Source organism: Hydra viridissima, unplaced genomic scaffold (genome assembly GCF_058129835.1).
Source record: "Hydra viridissima isolate aposymbiotic clone 2 unplaced genomic scaffold, HvirCarnegie_v1 scaffold_17, whole genome shotgun sequence".
In the NCBI taxonomy this organism is placed as follows: Eukaryota; Metazoa; Cnidaria; class Hydrozoa; order Anthoathecata; family Hydridae; genus Hydra; species Hydra viridissima.
Window position 1 is genome coordinate 2102846 of NW_028324316.1, and position 14492 is coordinate 2117337.

At 30.4% G+C, this 14492-nt stretch overlaps 1 pseudogene across 1 annotated transcript; it reads right to left on the reverse strand.

The window, feature by feature from the left end:
• Positions 1-49: 49 nt before the first annotated feature.
• Positions 50-3237, reverse strand: LOC149877032 (uncharacterized; annotated as a pseudogene). The gene is made up of 3 exons (XR_016448331.1): positions 1645-3237; positions 1436-1575; positions 50-292 (listed from the first exon to the last, which is right to left on the reverse strand). The product of XR_016448331.1 is annotated as an uncharacterized LOC149877032 (transcript).
• Positions 3238-14492: the final 11255 nt, after the last annotated feature.

Genomic DNA, 14492 nt, shown 5'->3' on the forward strand with positions numbered 1-14492 from the left:
TAATATTTTTAGAGGGTAAACCAGAGACTTGGAAAAAAAAAGATTAGCGTTTCTCTCAAATATTATATATTACTTGGTAAGACTTCATATATGAACATCTAAAAATATCATCAAACATATTGCAAAATCATATTGTTCCAAAAAAGTTATTAGTAAATGCCATGACATAAACATCAAAAAGGTCGTTATTAGCTGGAAGCTTGCATAACAGCGAGCCACGCGGCAAAACTAAACAATTAGAGCAAGTATGTGCAGTTGGTATATACATATATGCTTCATGTGTCTTCTGATCCTATAAATGAACAAAAATAAAAATATTATTATAACTTGCAACACTTAAGAATGTCTAGTTTTATTATTTTTATTTAAAAAAACAATTTTTTATGAAAATAACCTTCAAATATTTTTTGAAAAATTACATCATAAATCCAAGCATGGAGTTTTTTTACACACATTTTTGCATATTTATTAAAAAAATTTCAAGATCTTGCAAATTATTCTTGTTTATGTTTTTAGCTTATTATAGAAATCACACTAATTAAAGTAAACTGGGGTGGTTTTGTCCCACTTTGCACCTAAATTATCCTAGGTACAATAGCTGGTGGCCAATTAAAAATTGGCCACAATTGGTCTACAATTAAATTGGATACAATTAAAAAAAAGCTCACTGTACCTATGGCCAATTTTTTTCAAACCCCTCTATATGGCGGAACTTTTTTATTTAAGTCAATATACTTATATCAATAGAAAGTAATTGGTATATACAATCGATCATATCAGTTTTACAATTTTTAGACAAGTGCGGAGCATTAAACTTTGACGTTGAAAATACGTGGCCCTAGGTACATGAACTCCCCCTACACTTTAAAAATTCCAGGGCTTTTCCAGGATTTTTGAGAAAAAAAAAGAAAAATCCCAGGACTTTCTAGGATACTAGTCCCGGACATTGCAGGACTGTGGGAACACTGTTATGGTAGAGAATATAAACATTTTAAAACAAAATATATATTGTGAAACAAAGTCATGCAGAAACATGCAGGGCCAAAGTTCCCTTTTTTACGTTTTTTAATTTTGCAAGTTTTGTATTATGAAGAAATCTAAAAACCATAAACTATGAAGAACCATCCAAACCACTTCATAGTGACACTTAAAAACCATTATAGAAAAGTTAAAGCAACATTTTTACAATTAAATGCCCTTCCTGATGTTAACATGAATCAGGTTGTACTAGATTACATATTACCAGTAGCTGGATAACATGACTTGACAGACTATAAAAATAATATTTTAATAATATACATCTTTCAAATTATAAATTAGTTTCCGATAACAAACTAAATTTGAATGAAATAAATTATTCCGATATTTATTTTGAGTATGAGCAAAATCTTTCAGTTAAATACTACTATTTTATTAAATATAATAGATCTTTTACTTTTTCATCAGCTTCAATAGTAGGAATAAATTCAACAGACGGTTGCAATGCAAACCCAAGTAGAGGCTCTTCTGAAGCTCCAGTGACGAAAGAAAGAATATTTGCCAATGAAACACACTCTCTTCTACCACTGGCAACCTAAATAATATATTATATGTAACATCTAAAACATCACAGTGATCACTGTTTTACATTTAAAAAAAACTTACCTCTGACATATTTCACAAACATAGAATAAATCTCTTTTTCTTTAACTAAAGCTATCGACCCTTCTGATGAAAATTTTGGCTTCAATAATTTTAAAAGCATTTTTGCTGTGAATTGTACTTTTGAAGGTCTTAATAATTCAAGTAATTGTGGAAACTCTTTGAAAAACCTTATCAAATTAAACTTGTTTAAACCTTTTTGTATATTAGATATACAAATATCTGCTGTATTTTCGGTGATCTTAATAATGATGCTGTCTGGTAAATATGTTGGTAGCTGCCCTCCTTGAAAGAGTGCAATACCAATTAACAAACCTACAAAGTAATATTCCTCAGCAAAGAGTTCTCTCAAACCACTATCAAATAATCTCTCTTTAATCATTCTATTGCATTCTCATATCCACTCTCTCCTCGGACCACCATAATCCTTAGCTAGTTCTCCCATAAAGTCAACTTCAAATGTAATTAAAAAATTTTCAACGGATTCTAATTCAGCAAATGTTGACATTAAAATATTTTGTCGATCGATACAAATAAAGTTTGTCTCAGAATCTTTATCCAAGTTTTCATCAATGTTTTCTATATCTTGAACTCTGCCCTTGATCATTGTTTTTTTAAGAAACCTTAAAATTTCTATTGGATCCTGAAGATTATTTTCTTTAATTTCCTTAATTTTTTGGTTTTCAAAATCAATTTCAATATATATACTTTTATCAACTGAACCTTTTGCTACAAATGAAGCTGATGTAAGTTCTTTTATTTCCTGTATATCAACTTCATTAACATCTTCTTGATCTGTTAGTTGTGAACTTTTTGATACAAATGAAGCTGATGGAATTTCAATAACTTCCGTTGGAATGATCATTTGATGGTCATTGCATCGTTCTTTTAGCTGTAAATATAAAAGCCCTTGTCCAGCTAGTTTTTTTACAACATCATATGAGTAATCAATATTTGAGCATTTATTTAATTTTGATATTTTTTTTCGTGATACTTTAACAAAATCGAATTCATCTGAACCCAGCAAAGGAAATTTTTCATGCAACGACTCCTTTATTTTCTCTCTTATTATTTGTTCACTATCGAATTCATTGATAATCAAAATTCCATTTGCAATTACAGAATCCCATTTTAGGAATTGTTCTTCATCATTTTCTGTAGATGAAATTAGTGCAAATTCTAATGTTTTTGTCATTTTCTTTGATTTATTTTGATTGCCTATGTGGTTGCCTATATTGCTACTGTATGGTGCTGACGACCTTAATCTATCGTTTCTATTAAGGCGCCTAAAAATACCCGATGAACCACTTTCATTGAGCATTCCTCTAGCTCTTTGTAATGTGGAGGTTATTGTGAGTTCCGATTGTGGCCTGCTGATATTTGTGCTTTGATTTGTGCGAAGAAGAATAGAAGCTTCCTCTAACAAAGATGCAACTTTGCTATAACTATCCATATCGGTATAAGTATAACTGCTTTTTATAACTACACGCTTTTTCTAATAATATTATTAAAGTATTTTTAAATGTTGACAATGTTTTGTTCAACCAAAAGCCGATTGGCCGCGTTCTCCCCAGGAATATTGAATATATATTTGAAAAAGATTGAATATATTTGAAAAAGATTGAATATATTTGAAAAAGATTGAATATATTTGAAAAAGATTGAATATATTTGAAAAAGATTGAATATAAATTTAGAAAATATTGCATATATTTTTCAATTTGAATATTGCTTCAATCCGGCAGGCATAAAAGAATCTTGAAAAATGGCGAATGTTAGGGTTTTTAGTGGGATTTTTTAATACTTTGACTTCGAATTAGAGCACTTTCCGTTAATTATCAGTCTATTTTTTTATATTTTTCGGAATCAGCATAAAATTCTCTATCATAATCGTAAAAAAAAAAAAAAAAGAGGAGGGGGGGGGGGGCTACTCAAGCTACTCAATGACGAATTATAAAATGGCAAATCATCTCAGCTAAAAAATTAGCTGAGATGATTTGCCATTTTATAATTCGTCATTGAGTAGCTTTACTTTAAACAGCGATTTCGATTTGCAATTTTGCTTGTGCTTAATTGTTAATCTCATATCACGCTCCAGTCAGTTCAAATACTAGATTATCATTATTATCAAATTATAAAAGTTTGTTAATTTAGAATGTTAAATCTGCAATCCAAACATAGACAAGAGCATTTATGAATATTAGTTCGAAGTTCTGGCAACAATGAGGAAGATTAATATCAAGTTTTAATTGATATTCGTGACACTATTACTGAAAAATTCAATAAGGTTATTCAATTGGATGAAGAAATTTTCATGCTTATTAAAGATCATGATGAACAACAGCAGAACGCTGTTCCATCTATAGAATTTACACTCTTATGAAAGAAAGACCCAGTGGGCATGCATCGTCCGCGCGGCGTCCGTAGGACATCCATAAGACGTCCAGACGTCCTTGGGACGTCCGTTGGACGTCGTGCGAACGATGCATACCCACTGGGGAGCTTCCTGTTATTAACAAACATTTGATAAACACGATCCCAAATCGATTCTTTAACTTTTACAAGCAATTCTAAAAATAAAACAAACATAATTCCTATATTAAAACTAAAACCATTTGATGGGAGACCAGAAAGAGTAACATTTATAGAGAGCTTTAACTGTGCAATAAATCTTAAAGATGATTGATCTGACTTCCAAAAAATGACTTATTTACGTAACTTACTTTAGCGACCTGTCTCTATAAATAGACTTACCTTGGCAAACAAAAATTTCAAGACCGCATTAAATGTGCTTAAACAAAGATATAACAACAAGCAAGCTCTTGCATCAATATATATGCGTAAACTCTTGTCATTAGAGAGAATCCATAGTAATAATAAAATAGAGAAGTATAATATTTGGACAGTATAGAAATCCAAGTAAGAACCCAGTGAACCTAACCTTTTGGGGAAACATTGGGACCCGAATGGTATGGCAATTGGGTCCCACTAGATTTTCCCATCGGAATCCCAACGGTTTTTGGCATTGGTTTCTAGATGGAAACATATCGGGCAACCCCATTGGATATACCGATCATGGCCCAAATATATCCCTATCGCTTTTTAATATTAAACCTATATACTATGTTTGTTAAGTCTAAGTACCTACGAATATGACTTATCGGGAAAGTAAAGTATTATATATATATATATATATATATATATATATATATATATATATATATATATATATATATATATATATATATATATATATATATATATATGCACACACATTTTATACATGTTTTAGGAGAAATACTGTAACAATGGGAACACCTGAAGCAGGTATATTTACTGTACCTTGTGCTCCAAAACCTAGAAAATCTTTTTTAAAACTTGTGAGCAGGATGAAACGTAAAAGAATTGATAATCTTCAGGAAAAAAAACCGGAAAAACTTCAACATGTTGTAAAAAGGTTTGCATCTAATCACTTTACTGCACCCAGGTCTACTTTATATGGTCCAAATTTATTATTGCATACTTTTTGCAATTTGAGACTAACAGACATGAGCAGATTTAACCAAGTTAAAAAAATACAAAAAATTGACATATCCAGAGCAGGTGGAATATTCAGAAACTGAAGTAAAATGTAGTCTCTTCAATATAATTAAACTTTTAGTTTCTAGGGTGTTTGAGTATCTTTTGGAGAATGAAGATAGTTCTATTAAAGTTTTAACACAGGAGGAACGTGATAACATATACATTATTTGCAAATTGGGAGGTGATGGTCAGAGTGACCAATCTGAGTTTTAAAATGCAGCAGTTATGAAAAGAGGTGTGGATGATTCCACTGTGTATATTATAGTATTTGTACTGTTGGAGATTTGAAGTGGAAAAAAGATAATATGGAAAAATTGTAATCTAAATAGTCCAGATGCAAGCTGTCATCTTATGTTTTTTTTGCCAAAGTGACTTCTAGTTTTATTCAAAAGAAGTTAGAACATTTACAAAATGAAATTTTGTCTTCAGAGAATATTAAGTTTACACTTCATGATAATACTTTTGTTATAATTTCAAGTTTGTCAACTATTTATACAACAATAAATGATGGTAAAACACTTAATGCTGTGGCATTAAAAATGCTTAAAAAAATATAGCATCTCAGTGCTGTCATGTATGTCAAGCAAGTCCTAAGGAGTTTAATTTGGAAACCATTTGGAATGAAGATAAAAAATGTAGACAAGAATAAATTGAAACTGGGAATTTGCAGTCTTCTTTTGTGGATATACAGCATGGAGTGGGTCTTCAATACTGCTTGCAAACTTCCAGCAGTGAAACAAAGAAGAAAAATTCCAGCAAAAAGAATTTATTGAAAACAAAAAAAAATTCCAGCAGTTATTCAAAATACAATTAAAATAAGGGTATCTTTTGTCAGAAAGGGAAGTGGTACATCTAATACTGGCAATGTTGCACGAAAATTCTTTAATAATCCATCTGTGACTGGAAGAATTTCAAATTTGAATACCAATATGATCAAACTATTTAGGGACCAGGTCATTAATATGAATAGTACAACCACAAGACCGGATGTAAAAGTTTTCAAGTAGAAATCTGAATGTTTGTTTAGTCTCATTTCTAAAGATCAGTTTTTAAAAGCCATTCCAATATCACAGTCTGTGCATAGAATGGTAGTTCATGGTGTTTCTTTTATTAAATATTTTAAATACCCAATAGGTTCTTTGTCTGAGAATGCCATTGAAGCGAGGAACAAGGCCAACAAAACTGTACGAGTAGGTCATGTACGTTTAACTTCTTTTGCCGAAAATACCAGGGATACAGCTAATTATTTATGACATCAGACATGTACTGCAAGAAGAACAAAATCTAAGAGGTATAACTTTTCGAAAAATCGAATTTTTGAAAAGTTACTTATCGAAAATAGTGAGTGAGTATATTAATTACTTAGTAATAGAAAGGTTTATAACAACTTTTTATTAAACGCATAAAACGTTGATTGCATAAACGTAGCAATTGAAAATCCTCTTTAGTAAAAAATAAGATTCGAATGAAACCGCTAAACCTGCCTTTTTACATGAAAAGCAATTAAAGAAGTGTAGAGATATCAGACTATTTGAAGGTGTTTAAAACATGGTTGTCTATTTATCGATCAATTTGTCTTTTTTTCATAAAGCGTTTGTGGTGCATCATTGGTGCTCTTGTTTTACTTTAATGCTCTGTTTAATTCTATCTAATCTGGTTTTTACCCTTACATTGAAGAATAAGAAAGTAACATAGTAAATAAGTTTTTTGTCCGAGGAAAGGAACAAATATAAATACATCAACTTTCAATATTTCATTTAGCCCAATTGGTTTAAAAAGTTTCATAATTATTTTTTTCGTTGAAGTTTTGTAATCACTTAAAAAATGTTGGAGACTTTGGGTGGGTAAATGTTAAAGACTACATCCTTAAACAGACCTTTTAACAGAAAGAACTTTGGATTGCAACTAGATGATAACTATAAGCTGATTATAATACTGGAATTTACCAATTATGATGGACTAAAGGATCCTCCCGAAAGTTGATACAAAAAAAGATAAATTAATTCTTATTTTTAAAAATTTTACATTTACCAATAGGTTTATAAGAAAAAAATTGTTGCTTGATGTTGAAAAGTAATACTAAATTTGTATATATCTTTTTATTTTATTTACATGAAATTTTTTTAAAAAAAATTTTAACTTGCAAATTTAAATATTGATACTTTTTTAATTATCTTATTAACTAGAATCAAATTAAGAGTGGAAATTAAAAAATGATATAATAAATATTAGACGAAAGTATGGCAAAAAAATATTTTAACAAATGATCAAAGGCAGTCTTAATCTAAACATTATCTGTTTATGTTCTCTTTCGAATTTTAACTGATTTTTTTTAATGCATAAATTTATTTTTAAAAGATTTAAAACGATTTTCAAAATTTAGATGAGCAGATATTGATTGTATTTATGTCACCAATGTCATTGCTATTTTTTACCTGAGATATCTTAACAAGCAAATTCGGTCACTTATGAGCTATGATTTCATTATTGCAATTATTCATACTCTCCATAAATCTTTAGACTCTCCAGATCAGTGAGCTTTAATGGCTAACATATTGACTGGTGGTATCTAAAGTACAACTTTTGACTTTGTCAAGTTTTTTACAACTTAATTATGTGAAAAGTTTTTTATTGATTGGGCTCAAAACTTTCCGGTCTGATATTATTAGCAATAACTCTAGAAATGCTTAATGAATTAATTTCAAATTTTTTTATATCGAAGTTTATTGTATCATTTAAGGTTGTTAATCAGTTTAAATAGATTTCAAAAGACGCTTAGAAAGTAATCAAATTTTTTTGAGATTAGGTGACATCATGACCTAGATCTTAATCTCAGTGACCTTTTTTGATGCGGCTTTCCATTTTTGCTTCAATTCTTCGTTATCTTTCACTGATTTGTTGCTTTTCAACAAGATTTCTGTTACAAGTGCCCAGTAACTTTCAATTATGCCCTGCTTAAGGCAATTCGGAGGATTGGCATTTTTTTCTATCTAATATCAAATTTAATCTATCAAAGTCTAAATTGGCTATTCAGAAATTGGATACCACCATTTCCAATGTCACACAAATGTATTAATACACCAGATGGTGTTTAGAAATATAAGCATAAATATGATTAAGAAATGTCACAAAAGTCATCGAGGGATCATTAGAAAGGTATTCATTAAGTAATTGTAATTAAATGCAAATTATTTTATGAATTTTTTAGATTAGGGTCATGTTTGAGTATTTTGCACAAATTAAATTTTTAAAAATATTTTGAATTGAAAAATCTTTAGATTAAAATTGATGTCTAAAATTTCTACTTTTTACTACATGGAAAATAGACCTCGCAAGTAACCAGTTAAAATGATTTTGTATAGTTTACTAGCAACAAACACATCAGTAAAATGGCAATAATCTTCTCTTCAAACGAAAACATCAACTTTACACATTTTCTCGTTCATTTATACTTACTTTATTTGTATTATCCTTACAGATCATACAAATAGCAATCGAAGTATTTTAAAGCCGACGTTCCTGAGCACTCCGTCACAAATGCACCTAGATTACTTGGGGTTCACTTTCAGTTTAATTTGCTATTCATTGTTTTTCGCGTTAATTTGCTATTCAGTACGTAATTCAAAGTCTAATGTGTTCCACATGAAGTGGAAAGCTGTTCACTTCTTGTTCGCTGTTCAATTGTTATTGTAGCTGGCTGCCACCTAGCATGGTACTTTGCATTTGGTTGTTTTAACCAAACTTTATCACATATTCGAAATCTTTTGTCCATGTCATTTTTTGCTGGAAGGTTCTCTTTTCTCAATCCTTTAACACCGATTTGATAGCTGTATATTTTTTCTCAGGGACTTACACCAACTTTAACGGCTGAAACATTGTACCAATACACCGGTTCTGGTATTGAGATTTTAATCGTTTTGTTATTCTTTTAATCGCACTGTGGTTTCTTTCCGCGATTCCATTTCTATCAGGTTAACAAACGACTTGCAACTTTCCATCTCCACGGTTCCATCTATCTCCACTGCCTCTTTTAGATTGGCTTTTACCACTCCTAAATCCATCATATTGATACCACCTCAATTGCCACCATCATGTCCTTTCTACCTCTTCCATCTCTAGGAGGTGAAGCATTAGCACAAGGTTTCTATTACCAAACTGTGCACCGTCAAATTTAATAGCACTTTAAGATTTCTGATATTCAAATTCAATATAGTAAAGTTCTTTGAATTTGTCAGTTTCTCTATCGCAAACCAACCGTACATTTTTCACTTATAGGTCACTTCGGTCAGCGTAAAAGTTCCTCTTTATTTGGTTCTTTGAACACTTCTTTGTAAAACGGCCATCTATCCTGTCACTGACCACATCTAAAACATCAAAAGATCTTTTTTGGAGACAAGTTATTTGCAAGTAAACAGTTTTTTGCATGGTGGTGAAAACCTTTGGAGTTGCAACACACTAAAGATGTTTTTATGGGATGGTGTCAAGATATAGCGTCAATAGCATCACTGTCAGTCACATCTACACGGCTCAAAGCAACTCTTAATAGGGTAACATAATATCAATCAGGTCCGTCACGGCTCAAAATCTTGATAATAAAACTTTTGGCAAACCTACGATAAATTCCAAACGCAGACCGTTTTGAAAATTTAGCCAGATAGGCCAATCGTCTTAAGTCAGCTAAAAATACATCAGCTTTTTCTCTGTAAATTAATTTTCGTTTTGTAAAAAGTTCGTATGCAGTGTAGGCATCTACAGAGAATGCTGTTAATAAGATACCCTTAACTTCTATCACATTTTTTTAATCTTTTGCAGTTAAAAGATCCAATAATGCATCAGCAGCTTTTCTGAGAACAATCTGAAAAAGTAGTTCTAGCTTTAGATTCTGAATATTTAGAATCACTTTCGTTCGTTATATTCAGACAGCAGCATCCGTAGTGCCATCATACGTTTCAAACATATCAAATATATTCATACTTGGTTCCATTGCACGCTTAGCTTGTAGTTTTCTCGCAAAAAAAAAAAAAAAACGTTTAAACGACAATAACCTTCTCTCCAAACAAAAAGCTGCCTTTACAAATTTTCTCGTTCATATCGGATAGCTTTCCAAAAATCTCACTCAAAAATCGTCATAAAAAATCTCTCACACATGTTTGCAGTTTTTTTATTTTTAACTGGTAAAAACTATTAAATTATTAACACTATAACGTCGTTAATCGTTCCAGCATTTTCCACAACGGATTTACAGCTTCACATCTTTACCTTGTTCTTTTAATGACAATGCGTCTTTAAGGCTTAAATCTATGGGAAAAACAGCAGAGTTACATTTTTTTTTTTTTCCAAGGAGTTTATTTTTAACAAATTTTTTTTTTTAATGACTCAGTGTTGCTATTGAAACCGAAATCAATTTTTTTCAAAAACTGTTTATGAAATAAGCTTGTTTCTTATAACAATTTTTCTTAAATGTTTTGCTGTATTTTTCCCGAAGAGTTTAAAAAGTATATTCTAACTTTTCCAGTTGTCCAGTACAAAAAGTAACTCTTATTTTCATTGGTTGTCAATTAATTCAATATAATTTATGATCCTTGATTCACTAGCATCATTCAAGTTTAATACAACAACTTGATACAATTTTGTTTTCATTAAAAATTATTTTCAAATTGAAATAAAATATAGCAAAACAGCAATGCCAGTAAAAGCCATTTGTTTTCTCAATACTGGTTTCTTGCTCATCGTAAAAAACATTAAATCTAACCAAATCTTACTTACAACAATTGCACCTGATGATTTAAGCATTTGTTTTTTCTTCTTCATAACTTCAGTGTTAATTTTCTAGTTTATTCATACTATATGTTTTTACTATATGTTTTTACTATATGTTTTTTTACCTGATCAATTACAACATTGTGGCCGTTTTGTAACTTTTTGCTTCAGTACCTGAAGTACTGAAGGTGGGTTTAGCAGAAGGTGGGTGTAGCTTGACTTTCTTTATATGATTTAAAACTTCACACCTCTTGATTTTTCTTTATTTCTATCAAATGTTCTCAATTCTACCAAAACATGCAAATCATTTTAAGATTAGCAAATAATCTTTTCTCAGCTTTCACCAAATTCATGGACAGGTTGCATTGGATCCCGTTATATCAAATAAAAAATATCCTTTAAGTTAACTGCATTCATAAAGCTTAAAGTATCTAGTTTTTATAACCTTTTAGAATTGATTTAAAATTATGGTAGTTTCTTAGATATCTTCAAAGATTCCTAAAATCAAAAGTTTTTTTAAGCTACATTTTTTAAACTCCTTTGCATGTACAAATTACAAATACTTTGATCTTTTTTATTTAAAAAAATATTTTTTTGTCAGAAAGTTGATTGATTCTAATGAAAAAAAAAGTCTGTTAATAAAACGATCATCGATACTTCGCTTAGGAGTATGTAAAACTTTAAATATTCTCCCTGTAGTTCCGTGAAATTTTTTTTCTCATAAGTAGGGAGCATTTGATTGAATTCTGATTTACTTGTTAAAAAAAAGACTGGGGAGAAATTATGTTTCGATAAATACTTAAGGAGTATATATTTTGGGGAAATTACTAAAGGCCGCAAACACTGAAATATAAGGGTCTGCGTATCGTTTCATTTCCATATCGTTATCATACCGATATGATATCGGAAAAAAAAGTGTTATTGGAATGATTACGACTAAGGGTCTGCGTATCGTTATTTTTTTATCGGAATCAAATGAGATTCACATAACGATACGAGAAATCTCGTATCGTTACAGGGGCGGGTTTAGGGTTTGTCTTGTTAGGCGCGTCGACTAACAACTTTTTTGGTAAACAATTTTTAATTAAAAAGCTTTCTAATTTTAAAAAAATACATCCTTCAATTTTTTTGTGATTTTTTGGGTGTAAATTAGCGATATCTAAGAAATTTTTATAAGTATAAAGTTTTTTACCGGCTCGTTTTTTACCGTCTCCGAATTTAAGAAATATTTGTAAAGTGGATTCTAATTTTGCTATTGGTAGCGCAACTTCGGACCATATTAGGTGCGCCTAACCTGGCCCGTTTATTTGGCTGACGAGGTTTCGAAATCGTATAAATTCTTATTAAATTCTTTTCTTTTTATCCTTCAGTAGCGTAACTTCAGTTCAAGCTAAACAAACCATTTTTGTGCCTAACTTGGCCCGTTTATTCGGCAAAGGAGAGTCCAAAAAATTATTAAGTTCATTTAACTAGAGGTTTTTTTCATCGTTCGTTAGCGTAACTTTAGGCCAAGTTACGCTCCCGCCCCCGCCCCCGCCCCTCTCTATACCTAGAAGCGTTAACATTTCTTGACTAACTTCATTAAAAAGCTAGACCCACGCCTGCGTTATGTACCGATACTCGTCCAAAAATAATCTGTTATTGGAATAAAATAACGAGATTTTTTATGTATCGTATCGGTATAATAAGGAGTCTCGGTAAAAGTATCGTTATAACTTTTTAATTATTACTGATATTTTAGCGATTTATCGAAATGTTTATATTATTTTTTTAATTATTACGATACAAAACGATGCATAACGAGATATGACGATGCAGTACAATCTCTCGAATTTTATGGGGAAAAATAAAAGTTCGAATTTAAGAGATTTTTGAATTATAGAAAGTTGACTTTTCTTTTGCACATTTCACGGTGACTTTACATTTAATCGAATTATGGAGGTTTTCGAACTAAAGAGATTCGAATTAGAGAGATTATACTGTATTAGCTTTTTAAATTAACAATTTATATGTTTTTAACAACTAAATCCATGGGAGCCGGCAGGCAGGGGCAAGTGGGGGCAGTTGCCCCCCCCCCCCCCCCTGGAAAAGCAAAATAGCAAATTTTAATATTCACATAATTTCTTTTAACTGTTAAAAGATTTTATTTCGATATCTCATCAATTTAACTCATTTATAGTTTACTCACCGTAATGTAAATGACTCCAGTTTAAATGAAATATTACTATCAAATGCAATAACTTCCACGATGGCGGAATGTTTTTTATAAAGGCATATTTTATATTTTAAAAAAAAGATGTTTGAATGAAAGTTTAAAAAAAAATGATAGAAAAACATCATAGAAAAATAAAAAAGGAATGAATAGAAAAAAATAATAGATAAAGGAGAAGTATAGAAACCAAAAAGAAGAGAAGAAAAAAAAAAGGAAAATAAAGGAAATAATAATAATAAAAAAAAAGAAATCAAATTACAATTACAAAGCTCTTACGCAAACAAATAAACTTCGAACTAACGAAGAAAGAATTGGATGCAGTAATCAAATTTTTTAAATTATTTTTTAGTGTGTCAGTTTCATTTACTTTTTTATGCTGTTGTTTTTTTTTTTTGTTGGCAAAATGTTTCTTGTTTGTTTTGTATTTCTATTTATTTTTTTTTCCAATTTATTGTGTTATATTCATTTTAGTAATACTATTACCTTGTGTTTTTTGCTAGCTAAATGTTAATTATTATAATTATATAGATGGCCGCCGAAGGGGGGGGGGAGGGGAGTGGGCGGGGAAGATTCCCGAGGCCCCGTGTGTGTACGAATAATTTTTTAAAACAATTTTTAAAAGATTTAAATAGTTTTGACTTTTAAAAGATTTAATTAACTTTTATTTTTAATTTTCAATGACCAGAGCACGCTTCTTTTGGTCCTGGGTATGTAATTGATCATAATGAGGGCCCCTTAAGAAAATTTCCCCAGGGCCCAAAATTTCTCTCGGCTGCTATGATTATATAAATTTAATTTGATTAGTTTGCATTAAACTGTTGTATTTTAATTTTTGTTTTGTTTTTTGGAATATGTTTAATTTGTATTTAATAAATCATTTAACGTTTTTTAACTAATCATTATATTATTATATAATTAGGATTATTAAGTATAATTTAGCATTAGCATTATGAGCGTTTGTCTGGGCTTTGCATGGTGAGCGTGCATCGTGAAAAAATACGCTCCAGAAAATCTGAATTTATGGAACAAATTGTAAATAAGTTTGGCAGTGAACGCAGACGACTACAATTTCTATTTACTGAATAACAATGATTTAATTCTTATGTTGTTTTTTTTTACATTTTATTTAATTTTCTTTTGTCACTGGTCTAATAAAATGACTTGATTAATTGATCCGTTTATGTAATTTTTGAAATATCACTGTTGAATTTTATTTTGCCCCCCTTGTAAAAAATCCTGCCGGCGCCCATGACTAAATCAGTTTATTTTTAAGTCCTGAAGTAGAAACAGCTCCAAT